We start from the raw sequence: 11767 nt of genomic DNA, 5'->3' as shown, positions 1-11767 counted from the left end.
GTGAGAAGACTCACCTCGTGGGTAATGAAAGCTAGCGACTTCTGAAATCACTCGCACTCGATCCGCCGAGCTAGAGACTCCCTATAATATCATATATCCCTTATTAATACTTTTATCTTTTAAGACAACTGACCCTAAGAAATCACATGTAGGTCAACTCTGGTCAACGGTCAACTTGACCGGACTCGGCGAGTGCTAAGGCGACTCGGCGAGTCTAGACGTCCTCACCAATTCCCTGATGTTCCCTTTCTACTCGTCGAGTATCCCTCTTGACTCGACGAGTTCCTCGTGGAAGAATCGCGGGGCCACCTCGACTCCACTCGCCGAGTCTGAAGAACAGCTCGACGAGTCCCAGTTATTCTCCAAGCTACTCGCCGAGTCTGTTCATTGGACTCGGCGAGTCCATGCCATGCAGTCGATCAAACTGCTTCCTGAGATCAGTATTGTCCCGACCATTCATAGGTATGGTCCTCCTAAACTGGTCCACCACGTAAAGCCTTCATTTAGGTGCTCATGCTACACCCCAAGACTTGTAATATACATTTTGACTTAAGGCATAAGGATTCCAATCCAAAACCTCTCTTAATTCCCGAAATACACAGGCATGGGACATTCTGGACCTCTAAAGGTCCTAATACAGGGTTATAATCATTTGGGGAACAAGGGTAACAATCAATCTAGTCACAAAAGGGTTCCATAAACCCTAAATCCATGCACACATCAACATAGCAGAATGTAATCCGAATTGTTACCTGAATAATGCACTCTCTGTGTCCCCAATCCTCAGAATGTGATTCCCTTGCTGTTCCTTTAGCCAAACCCTTCTCTTCCTTGCACAACAACTTCTTCAAGATCACCAATGGCCTTCAATCTTGCTCTAGATGCACACAACCGATTTAGGGTTCTTCTCAGTAGGCTAAAGACGGACAATGACGGCCTATAAGTCCATTATATACGTTCCAAAACCTACCGGCTAGGGTTTCCGCTGAACAGCGCAGACTCGCCGAGTCCATATCTGGACTCGTCGAGTCCAGTCGCGAACCCGCGACCAAGTCTGTGGTCCTACTCGGCGAGTCTGGCTCCAACTCGCCGAGTCCCCTCCTAAAACACCCCAAAAACACAATTTAAACAATACCTGAGATTCCAGGCTATTACAATTCTCCCCCACTAGGATTAGACTTCGCCCTCGAAGTCTCGCTCTGGAAATAGCTCCGGATGTTGCTCCCGCATCTCACGCTACGGCTCCCAAGTCATCTCCGATCCTTTCCGGTGTTGCCACTGAACCAACACCAGAGGTACCTCCTTGTTCCTCAGAACCTTGTTCTTCCGATCCCTGATGGCTACTGGTCTCTCGGCGTATTCAGGCTCGCATCCACCTGAGTATCCTCTAATGGAACCACTGCCGATTCATCGGCTATACACTTCCTCAACTGCGATACGTGAAAAGTATTGTGGATCTGTCCCAACTCTGCTGGCAACTCCAACCGATAAGCTACCCGGCCTACCCTTGCAATCACACGAAATGGACCTATAAACCGGGGCCCCAACTTGCCCCTCTTCCTGAACCGGATCACTCCTTTCCAAGGAGAAACCTTCAGGAGAACGAAGTCGCCAACCTGAAATTCAAGCTCGGACCGGCGTCTGTCCGCATAACTTTTCTGTCGGCTCTGGGCGGTCAATAACCTCTGTCTAACCTGCTGAATCTGCTTTGTCGTCTGAAGTACGATCACTGTACTGCCCATCACTCTCTGTCCCACCTCTCCCCAGCAAATGGGGGTCCGACACCTCCTACCATACAACAACTCAAAAGGTGGCATACCAATGCTCGAATGATGGCTGTTGTTGTAGGAAAACTCTGCCAAGGGTAAATGCGCATCCCAGCTACCCCTGAAGTCTAACACACACGCTCGAAGCATGTCCTCCAATGTCTGAATCGTCCGCTCGCTCTGACCGTCGGTCTGGGGATGGTATGCGGTACTAAAATGCAGTTTGGTACCCAACTCCTCATGGAATTTCTTCCAGAACCTGGAAGTGAAGCGTACATCACGGTCCGAAACAATCGAGATCGGCACTCCATGCCGAGATACTACTTCCCTCACGTATATCTCCGCCAACTTCTCCGCTGATGAACTCTCGATGATGGCAAGGAAATGTGCACTCTTCGTCAACCTATCCACAACCACCCAAATTGCATCGGCTCCCATGGCAGTTCTCGGCAATTTGGTGATGAAATCCATAGTAATCTGTTCCCACTTCCACTCAGGAATCTCCAAAGGCTGCAACTTGCCATGCGGTCTCTGGTGCTCGGCCTTAACCCTACGGCAGGTCAAACACCTCTCAACGAACCAGGCGACGTCTCTCTTCATACAAGGCCACCAGTATTCCTTCCTCAAGTCCAAATACATCTTTGTAGCACCGGGATGGATCGAGAATTTCGATCTGTGAGCCTCTTCCATCAAAGTAGCACGCGTACCGCCCACGAACAGTACCCAAATCCGACCCAAGGAAACTCCTGATCTCAGAAGGTGACTTCGGTACCTCCCAACTCATAACTGCCTCAACCTTGGCCGGATCGACCAATATCCCTGCCTGATTAACAACATGTCCAAGAAATTGGACCTCCCGCAACCAGAAGTCACATTTGGAGAACTTTGCATATAGCTTCTCCGACCTCAGTACCTCAAGGACCTCCCGCAAATGTCCCTCATGCTGCTCTCTAGATCGCGAATACACTAGGATGTCGTCGATAAATACAATCACAGACCGATCCAGCATCGGCCTGCATACCCTGTTCATGAGGTCCATGAACACTGCCGGAGCATTGGTGAGCCCGAAAGGCATCACCACAAACTCGTAATGCCCATATCGCGTCCTAAATGTTTTCTTCTAGACGTCCTCATCCCGCACTCTTACCTGATGGTACCCTGACCTCAAATCGATCTTGGAAAACCAAGATGCCCCTTGCAACTGATCGAATAAATCATCGATCCTCGGTAACGGATAGCGGTTCTTGACCGTCACTTTGTTCAACTCCCGGTAATCAATGCACATCCGGTGTGAACCATCCTTCTTCTTGATGAACAGAATCGGTGCTCCCCACGGCGAGCTGCTCGGCCGAATAAATCCCTTCCCCAGTAACTCCTGGAGTTGCGAGGACAACTCTTGCATCTCTGGAGGTGCGAGACGATAAGGCACCTTCGCAATAGGCGCAGCCCCCGGAATCAGGTCGATACCAAACTCTACTTGCCTCGCAGGAGGTTCTCCCGGCAGTTCCTCGGGAAAAACATCTGGAAACTCACGCACCACTGGGACCTCCTCCACTGATCTCGGTCTCTCGGAAGCCTCCCGCGTATCCATCACATACGCCACAAAACCCTTACATCCCTGCTGTAGACATTGCCTCGCCCTAGTGGCCGAATAAAAAGTTGATCCCGAACGGGTACCCTCGCCGTACACCGTAAGAACTCCCCCACCAGGGTCTCGTATAGTCACCAGCTGGCGCTCGCAGTCGATGACAGCGCTGAATCGGCTCAACCAATCCATGCCCACGATGACAAAGACATCACCCATCGCAATAGGAATTAGGTCAATCGGAAACTCAACCCCGAAAATCTCTAATACGCATCCCCGAAGAACCTCCGTGGCACAAACCACCCTCTCGGCCGCTATAGAAACGCTCAGAGGCCAACTTAACGGCTCACGACTAATGCTGATATGCTGACTAAAAGCTAAAGATACAAAGGACCTACTCGCACCCGAGTCAAATAACACTAGAGGAGGCATAGAGTTCACAAGAAAAGTACCTACACATATATTAACATAAGCATAACATTTCGACTTTAAATAAATACGTGAATTACAGCATACCTGCCACAACATCGGGCGCAGCGCGGACCTCCTCCGCAGTCAGCTGAAAGGCTCTCCCGCGAGCCCTCGGGGCCTCGACCTTCGCTGGTCGAGTCTCAGTAGTCCTGGTAGTAGGTGTAGATCCCTGACGAAGTTGCGGGCACTCGGCCTTCCGATGGCCTGTCTGGTTGCAATGAAAACAAACCATAAACCCCTTAGGACAATCCCTGGCAATGTGTCCTTCCTTGCCACACTTGTAGCAACCACCAGCTCGACACGCCCCCTCATGACCCTTGCCGCACTTTCCGCAAGTGCGGCCCTTCGGACCTCCCGTCCTCAAATCAGCGGACTTGGTCCGCTTGGTTGCCGGCTGAGACTGAGCTGGCCGCCGGTCCACCTGCCGAGACTCGGCCTCCTCCCTGGCCTGGGTCTCCAACTCGATCTCGCTCTTCCTGGCATTCGCCTGAAGCTCAGTAAAAGTACGATAGGTGGAGTTCGACACAAACTCCCGGATATTCCTCCTCAAAACACCTAAGTACCGGCTCATCCGTAACTGCTCTGTAGACACCAGCTCGGGGCAGAACATCGCCCTCTCGTGAAACTTCCGTGTGACCACCGCAACCGAATCAGTACCCTGCTTAAGGGTCAAGAACTCCTGAATCAATCATTCCCTCTCCACTGGGGGAACGTACTCGTCCCTGAACATGTCAGTAAACCTCTCCCATGTCACTGTTGTAATCTCCGCCAGAGTGAAGTTCGCCGTCACGAACTTCCACCAATTCTTCGCTCCCAGACGGAGCTGGTTCAAGGCGAACCGTACCCTCAGGTGCTCCGGGCATGAGCAAGTGTAGAAGCACCCTTCAATGTCGGCGATCCACCTCATCGCAGCAATCGGATCCTGCGTCCCATCGAACTCAGGGGGTTTCGTGTTGCTGAATTCCCGGAATAGCAACGAATCGCCCCTTGCGGCCTGGCAGAGGCAGCGGCTGCAGCCTCAGTCAGTGCGGCGTACCGCTCTTCGAACGTCTCCATCAGAGTGGTCTTAATAGACCCAAACATCTCCGGGATCTCAGCCCGGATCGCTGCAGCTACCTCCTCCTGAATCATCTGACGAATATCCTCGTCGCTCACACTGCTCGAACTCGCCCCGTGGCGTGTGGTAACCAAGATGTCTCTGAAATACAACATAAAATTATCAGAGACTCCATCAAGTACAATTGTACTCGATAATGCAACCCTACTCAGTCTCCGATATCCAGGGATTCTTACTTGGGTCTTCCACTGACCCGGTGTCTTCGGTAGTACGGGCCCAATACTACCGACCACACCGTATCAGCATTCGTCCCAAATCTTCCTCCCCAAACCCCGAATAGTGAGTACTCTACTTTTGATATGCACTATCTACCTGCACGCTATCAAATATCTCATATCGGCAAACTCCCTAGACTAAGGCATCACAAATCAGGCCACTCTAGTCCTATCATGAATACCTAGTCTTCTAGCATGCATAACAATTCATAATTCATTGCATAACATAACATTGTAAGGTATTCTGGGGATCTTTACCGTTCGGATGCTGGCTGATCGTACACACTGCTTCTTTCTTGTTTACCACTTTACCATTTATAAAAGTTTATGCCTTTATTATTTTTAAAAGATTTTCCTCAAATCCTCGGTTTGAGTTCAGTTACACCCGAAGGTACACCCGAATCCCTCAAACCAAGGCTCTGATACCAATTGTAACAACGCAAATTTTCAAACAAAATTTTCATTTAAAATAAAGTGAATTTATTCAAACTAAATATAATTATTCCAAGTTTTATGTCAAAATCCAATAATAAAATCCCCAAGACCTCAAAATGTCAACAGTGTGTACGCATCACGTCGGCGCCTTCCTACGGTCCTCGCTAGTACCTGAAACACATACATACAACTGTAATCATAAATGCTTAGTGAGTTCCCCAGTATACTACTTACACATATACGCCTTTCCAGGCCCTGACCTTCCGGTCTACAACACAACGCCTTCCAGCCCGTAACATAATCTCCTTCCGGCCCATAACATATTCACCTTCCGGCCCATAACATATTGCCTTCCGGCCCATAACCTATTGCCTTCCGGCCCATAAACATACACAGCACATAATACATTTATCCTACCACATATAGCACATATATCATATATCATATCCGACCTTTCGGTCACATAACATATTGCCTTTCGGCCCATATAAACATACATAGCACGCATAGCAATTACCTTACCATTTATAGCACGTATAACACATATCATATCCGACCTTCCGGTCACACAGTCAAACCCTTCCGGGTACAGTATAGTGAGAAGACTCACCTCGTGGGTAATGAAAGCTAGCGACTCCTGAAATCACTCGCACTCGATCCGCCGAGCTACAGACTCCCTATAATATCATATATCCCTTATTAATACTTTTATCTTTCAAGACAACTGACCCTAAGAAATCACATGTAGGTCAACTCTGGTCAACGGTCAACTTGACCGGACTCGGCGAGTGCTAAGGCGACTCGGCGAGTCTAGACGTCCTCACCAATTCCCTGATGTTCCCTTTCTACTCGTCGAGTATCCCTCTTGACTCGACGAGTTCCTCGTGGAAGAATCGCGGGGCCACCCCGACTCCACTCGCCGAGTCTGAAGAACAGCTCGACGAGTCCCAGTTATTCTCCAAGCTACTCGCCGAGTCTGTTCATTGGACTCGGCGAGTCCATGCCATGCAGTCGATCAAACTGCTTCCTGAGATCAGTATTGTCCCGACCATTCATAGGTCTGGTCCTCCTAAACTGGTCCACCACGTAAGGCCTTCATTTAGGTGCTCATGCTACACCCCAAGACTTGTAATATACATTTTGACTTAAGGCATAAGGATTCCAATCCAAAACCTCTCTTAATTCCCGAAATACACAGGCATGGGAGATTCTGGACCTCTAAAGGTCCTAATACAGGGTTATAATCATTTGGGGAACAAGGGTAACAATCAATCTAGTCACAAAAGGGTTCCATAAACCCTAAATCCATGCACACATCAACATAGCAGAATGTAATCCGAATTGTTACCTGAATAATGCACTCTCTGTGTCCCCAATCCTCAGAATGTGATTCCCTTGCTGTTCCTTTAGCCAAACCCTTCTCTTCCTTGCACAACAACTTCTTCAAGATCACCAATGGCCTTCAATCTTGCTCTAGATGCACACAACCGATTTAGGGTTCTTCTCAGTAGGCTAAAGACGGACAATGACGGCCTATAAGTCCATTATATACGTTCCAAAACCAACCGGCTAGGGTTTCCGCTGAACAGTGCAGACTCGCCGAGTCCATATCTGGACTCGTCGAGTCCAGTCGCGAACCCGCGACCAAGTCTGTGGTCCTACTCGGCGAGTCTGGCTCCAACTCGCCGAGTCCCCTCCTAAAACACCCCAAAAACACAATTTAAACAATACCTGAGATTCCGGGCTGTTACAGTAAGAAAATTCACAAGATGATCTTACCATTTCTTGAATTAAAGGAAGACGAAATTGATGTTGATTGGTATAAGTGCGAATCCATCATTTCATCTGACGAAACTTCTGATGCTTACAGGGTAGGATTGAAAAGAATTGAATCATACATTAAGTCCAAAGACCAAAAAAACATGTTTAAACAACTTTTGGATGAAAATGACAAGAAGCAAATAAAATCTGATACTATACAAAAGTTCGACTCATTAAGTGTCAAATTGAGTTCAGATAATAAAATTAATGTTGAAAATATGTCTAAATTCATTGAGGTCAGTGATATGAGTGAAATATCTGTAAAGAATGAGGTTGATTGCTCAGCATCTGTGAAAAATGAAACTGAACCTGCGAAATCTTTAATTTCAGAAAACTCATTTGAGTTCTCATGTATTTCTCAAGATAAACCTGAAATTTTATAAGCTAAAGCAGTGGTTTTTCATAAAGTGCAAATTATCCCTAACCAAGTATTTTCTACTAAAGGACTGGATAAAAACCAAACAGTCGAATTAACATCCCTCATAGATGACGACAAAAAAGATGGATGTGATGAGTACTTCTTGACTGCCCCAATGGATAATGGACACGAAACCAAAGGTTTGTCAGAAAAGAGCTCTTGGAGAGTGAAAGGAAGATATGTGGCAGAACCACTAAACAATCGCTCAAGCTATGAGAAAGGAAGTCCAAGTGGAACCAAGGACATTCAAAGTAAACCGACATCAGTGTAGAATGAATCTCATGAAATAAAGGCGAAACCCAAGGCGAACATCCACAAATCCTCAGAGAATCTTGCAGCTCAAAAACGGAAATGGAATATGAGATATCAAATAAATCTAAGTGATAGGAAGTAGTTTTGGCAATCCAAAAATCCCAACTTTTTTCGAAATCATAAACCATCAAATCAAAATGCGAAAGCTCCTTTGCATGCGAACACTAGAAAATATTCGCATCATCACTTTCACAGTCCACAGGATTCTAAACAGAATGTTGTTCAAAAACCTGCTGATTCTAAGAAGCTTGTGGAGAAACCAAAACCTCATCACTATCAACCCACGAAAGCTTTATCCAAAGAGGGTAAAGGAAAATGAAAGTTAGTCTCAGATCATAATATTCCAACAAAAGAATCAAAAACTAACTCATAGAAAGTCAAAAAAGAGTTTATAAATAATCAAATCAAAAGTAAACAAAAACAATGTTTTTCAAAAGAAACGAACTTGAAAGGTAATAAGATAAACGATTTCACTATAACAAAGAAAGATAGGATCACATTAGTTAAACGTACTTATATCGTTGATCTTGCATTTATTACAATCTCTGTAAAATGCTCACATGGACCAAAACAATTTTGGTTCCTAAATATGCTTGATTTTCGCAAGTAATACGTGACGAGCAGTTTGACTTCGAATGGAACATCGACAGTGGATGCTCGTTTCACATGACTTGGAGGAAGGAGGAATTGTGAGAGTTTAGAGCTCTCAAAGATGGTGGAAATGTGAAGAACGAAAATAACTCTTTTGGGAAATCACAGGCCATGGGATGATAACGAATGGAGAGTTTTCTATTCGTAAAGTGGCTTACGTAGAAGGCCTGCAACACAACCTCATAAGTGTTTCATAGTTGGTTGTAGGGATTGGTTTAAAGGTATCCTTTGACGACAAAAGGTCTGAAATCATAAAAAAAAACCAAAGCAATCCTACTAAATTCGAAGCATAAAGGAAACATGTATCTGTTAAATTTGAATCCAATACGAGGGAAGCCTGCCATTTGCCTACTAACGAAAGCTCACTCTACGGAAAGTTGGCTATGGCATAAAAGACTTTCACACCTCAACTTCAAAGACATTAACAAGCTTGATCTTGGTGATCATGTGCGAGGACTTCCTATCCTGAAATTCGATAAAGGCCACTTATGTCGAACTTTATATAACATCTGGAAGCAAAGCAGAAAATGTCATCCTACCATAGTTAAAACAAAACTCATCAAACCTATAGAACTTCTACATGTCGAACTTTATATAACATCTGGAATTGAAAGCATTGGTGGTAGTAAGTATATTCTTGTGATAGTCGATGAATTTTCATGTTTCACTTGGGTGTATTTTCTTAAATAGAAATCTGAAGCAACACCAAAACTCGATGACTTCGTCAAGCAATTTGAGCTTCAACTACGAAAGCTGGTTCGCAATGTTCATTGTCACAATGGTCTGGAATTCAAAAACCAACCATTTGAAGAATCCCTTGCTGAGAAGAGAGTTTCACATAATTTTTCTGCTCTCTATACTCCATAATAGAACGGTGTAATTAAAAGGCAAAACCGCTCCTTGTGCAAGGCTGCGAGAACCATGTTATCTTTCGCATGTGTGCCTCTCTATTTTTGGGTGGATATGATTGCAATTGCGTGCTTCACCCAAAATAGATTTATCCTGAATAAGCGATTTTCTATCACTACTTATGAAATAAGAAATAATCGCAAACCTAACGTTAAATTTTTTCATGTACTTGGGATATTCGCTATGAAAGCTGGACAAAGTATATTTTTGGGATATTCGCTGACCTCCAAGGAATATAGGGTTCTCAAAAAATGATCTAAGAAGATGGAAGAAACCTACTATGTCACGTTCGACGACAACTACTTGAAGAGGCTTAACCCATGGTTATTTAGGTTGGGCTAAACAATTGTGATAGTGCATTTATAGTTCATGGAGGTTTAATCCATGGAGCCTAAGTAATATGAAGGGTTAGGTTATGTAAGTCCCTAATTTGCCTGTGTAACAATCAAATCCGTTTGATGGTGCGGAATCCCAATCAAACGGATGATGTCAGATCAAATAGAAAAGAAGGAGAAGAAGATTAATATGAATCTTGTATGATATGATTAGAATGAAGATCCGGATACAGAGATTCACACACACAAAATGCTCTCTAGTTTTTCTCATCTCTTTGGCCATAAACTCTCTTCTGTTCATCAATCGTTTCCTCACACCCCTCACCCCTATATATATACATGAGAATATGGGCCGGTGGACATGGGCTGTAAACAGGGTTTACGGCCGTAAACTCCCATTGGACCGTAAACACATAAGATATTACATAAAAATACAATTTCCTAGAAAATCAAAGTATAAACCATATTTTGACCCAACAACCTCCCCCTTGGTTTATTGCTTTCTTTTCTTAATGACCCAACAAGCTCCCCCCCCCCCCCTAAAAAGTAGCTGGCCCTTCTTGTCAATCTTTAATGGAACCTTGGCTTCAGCTTTAATCTTCAATGAATGACTTCATATTGAGCGGTTGGGATTTTCTTCAGAGTTTGGCTTTGAACGCACGTCGGGTGAGGAGGCTTGATGTACTGATTCTTGAAAGATAGTGCTTTCAGCTTGAGAATATTCAGAGAGAACATCAGAGAGAACAAATATTCTAGATCACTTCAGCAGGTTCATAGATAGCAGCAGACTGATTGAGGAGGCTTCAATGCAATCCATCACATAATCTTCAATTTCAACTTCACCTTGCTTATGGGGTTAAAAGATTGAATGTTGAAAGAATAATCTTCATTTCTTTGTCCTTTAAATTAGAATTCTTCGATGGTCACGGATGAAGCCTTGGCTCAGAAATCTTCGATACAGTCTCCATGAGTTTCATCTTCACCTGAAATCACTTTTCAAGACAAAACAAGACTAAAAGAAAACTTAGCACACAAAACAAAAACAAAATATATTTTTGGATTTTTCATATTTTCTGAAAAAGAAATAAAACATAAATAACATTATTTTTTTTTAATTTTCTGATTTTTGTTTGGTTTTTAAAATTTTTAATTCTCTCATAATATTTAAATTAGAAGAAACTATGAACAAATTTAACAAAAATAAAATGATATCTCACTTTAAGAATGATTTGGGATCAAAGTTTTTAGACAATCTTTTTCCACTTGTCGGTACCTTTCATATTCACATCTTTGTTTGCTCGATCGTCGGTATTGTGGTCCACTTAAACACGAAAAATTATGACAAATTTAGGACATACTATTTGTTACAAGACAGGGTGAACTTAAAATCCTAAAATTTACATTTGATCCTAATTCCTTAGATACTATATCTTAAGGACCATTTATCTAACGACAACCAAGGATATTGTTGTCCACCTAAATTGAGCAGTGAGATCTATAGACGATCTGTATGATTTCAATTTTAAGTGTACTGGAATGTGTTTCCCGCTTCCTGATATGCCCCAGCCATCAATAACTTCCAGAGTACTCCTTACATCAGGTGAGCAGACAACCATTCAGATAGATGATAGATTCAGAATTCTATTACTTATTACAGCATATGGCTAACAGATAAGAGGAGTTTCATGTATATAACTTGCAGAGAAACAGAGTTGCATATGTTGTGTACCAG

This window comes from Lactuca saligna, chromosome 5 (genome assembly GCF_052625555.1).
Source record: "Lactuca saligna cultivar CGN05327 chromosome 5, ASM5262555v1, whole genome shotgun sequence".
Lineage (NCBI taxonomy): Eukaryota > Viridiplantae > Streptophyta > Magnoliopsida > Asterales > Asteraceae > Lactuca > Lactuca saligna.
The sequence above is the reverse complement of the archived record's forward strand: the minus strand, read 5'-3'. Positions refer to the sequence as shown.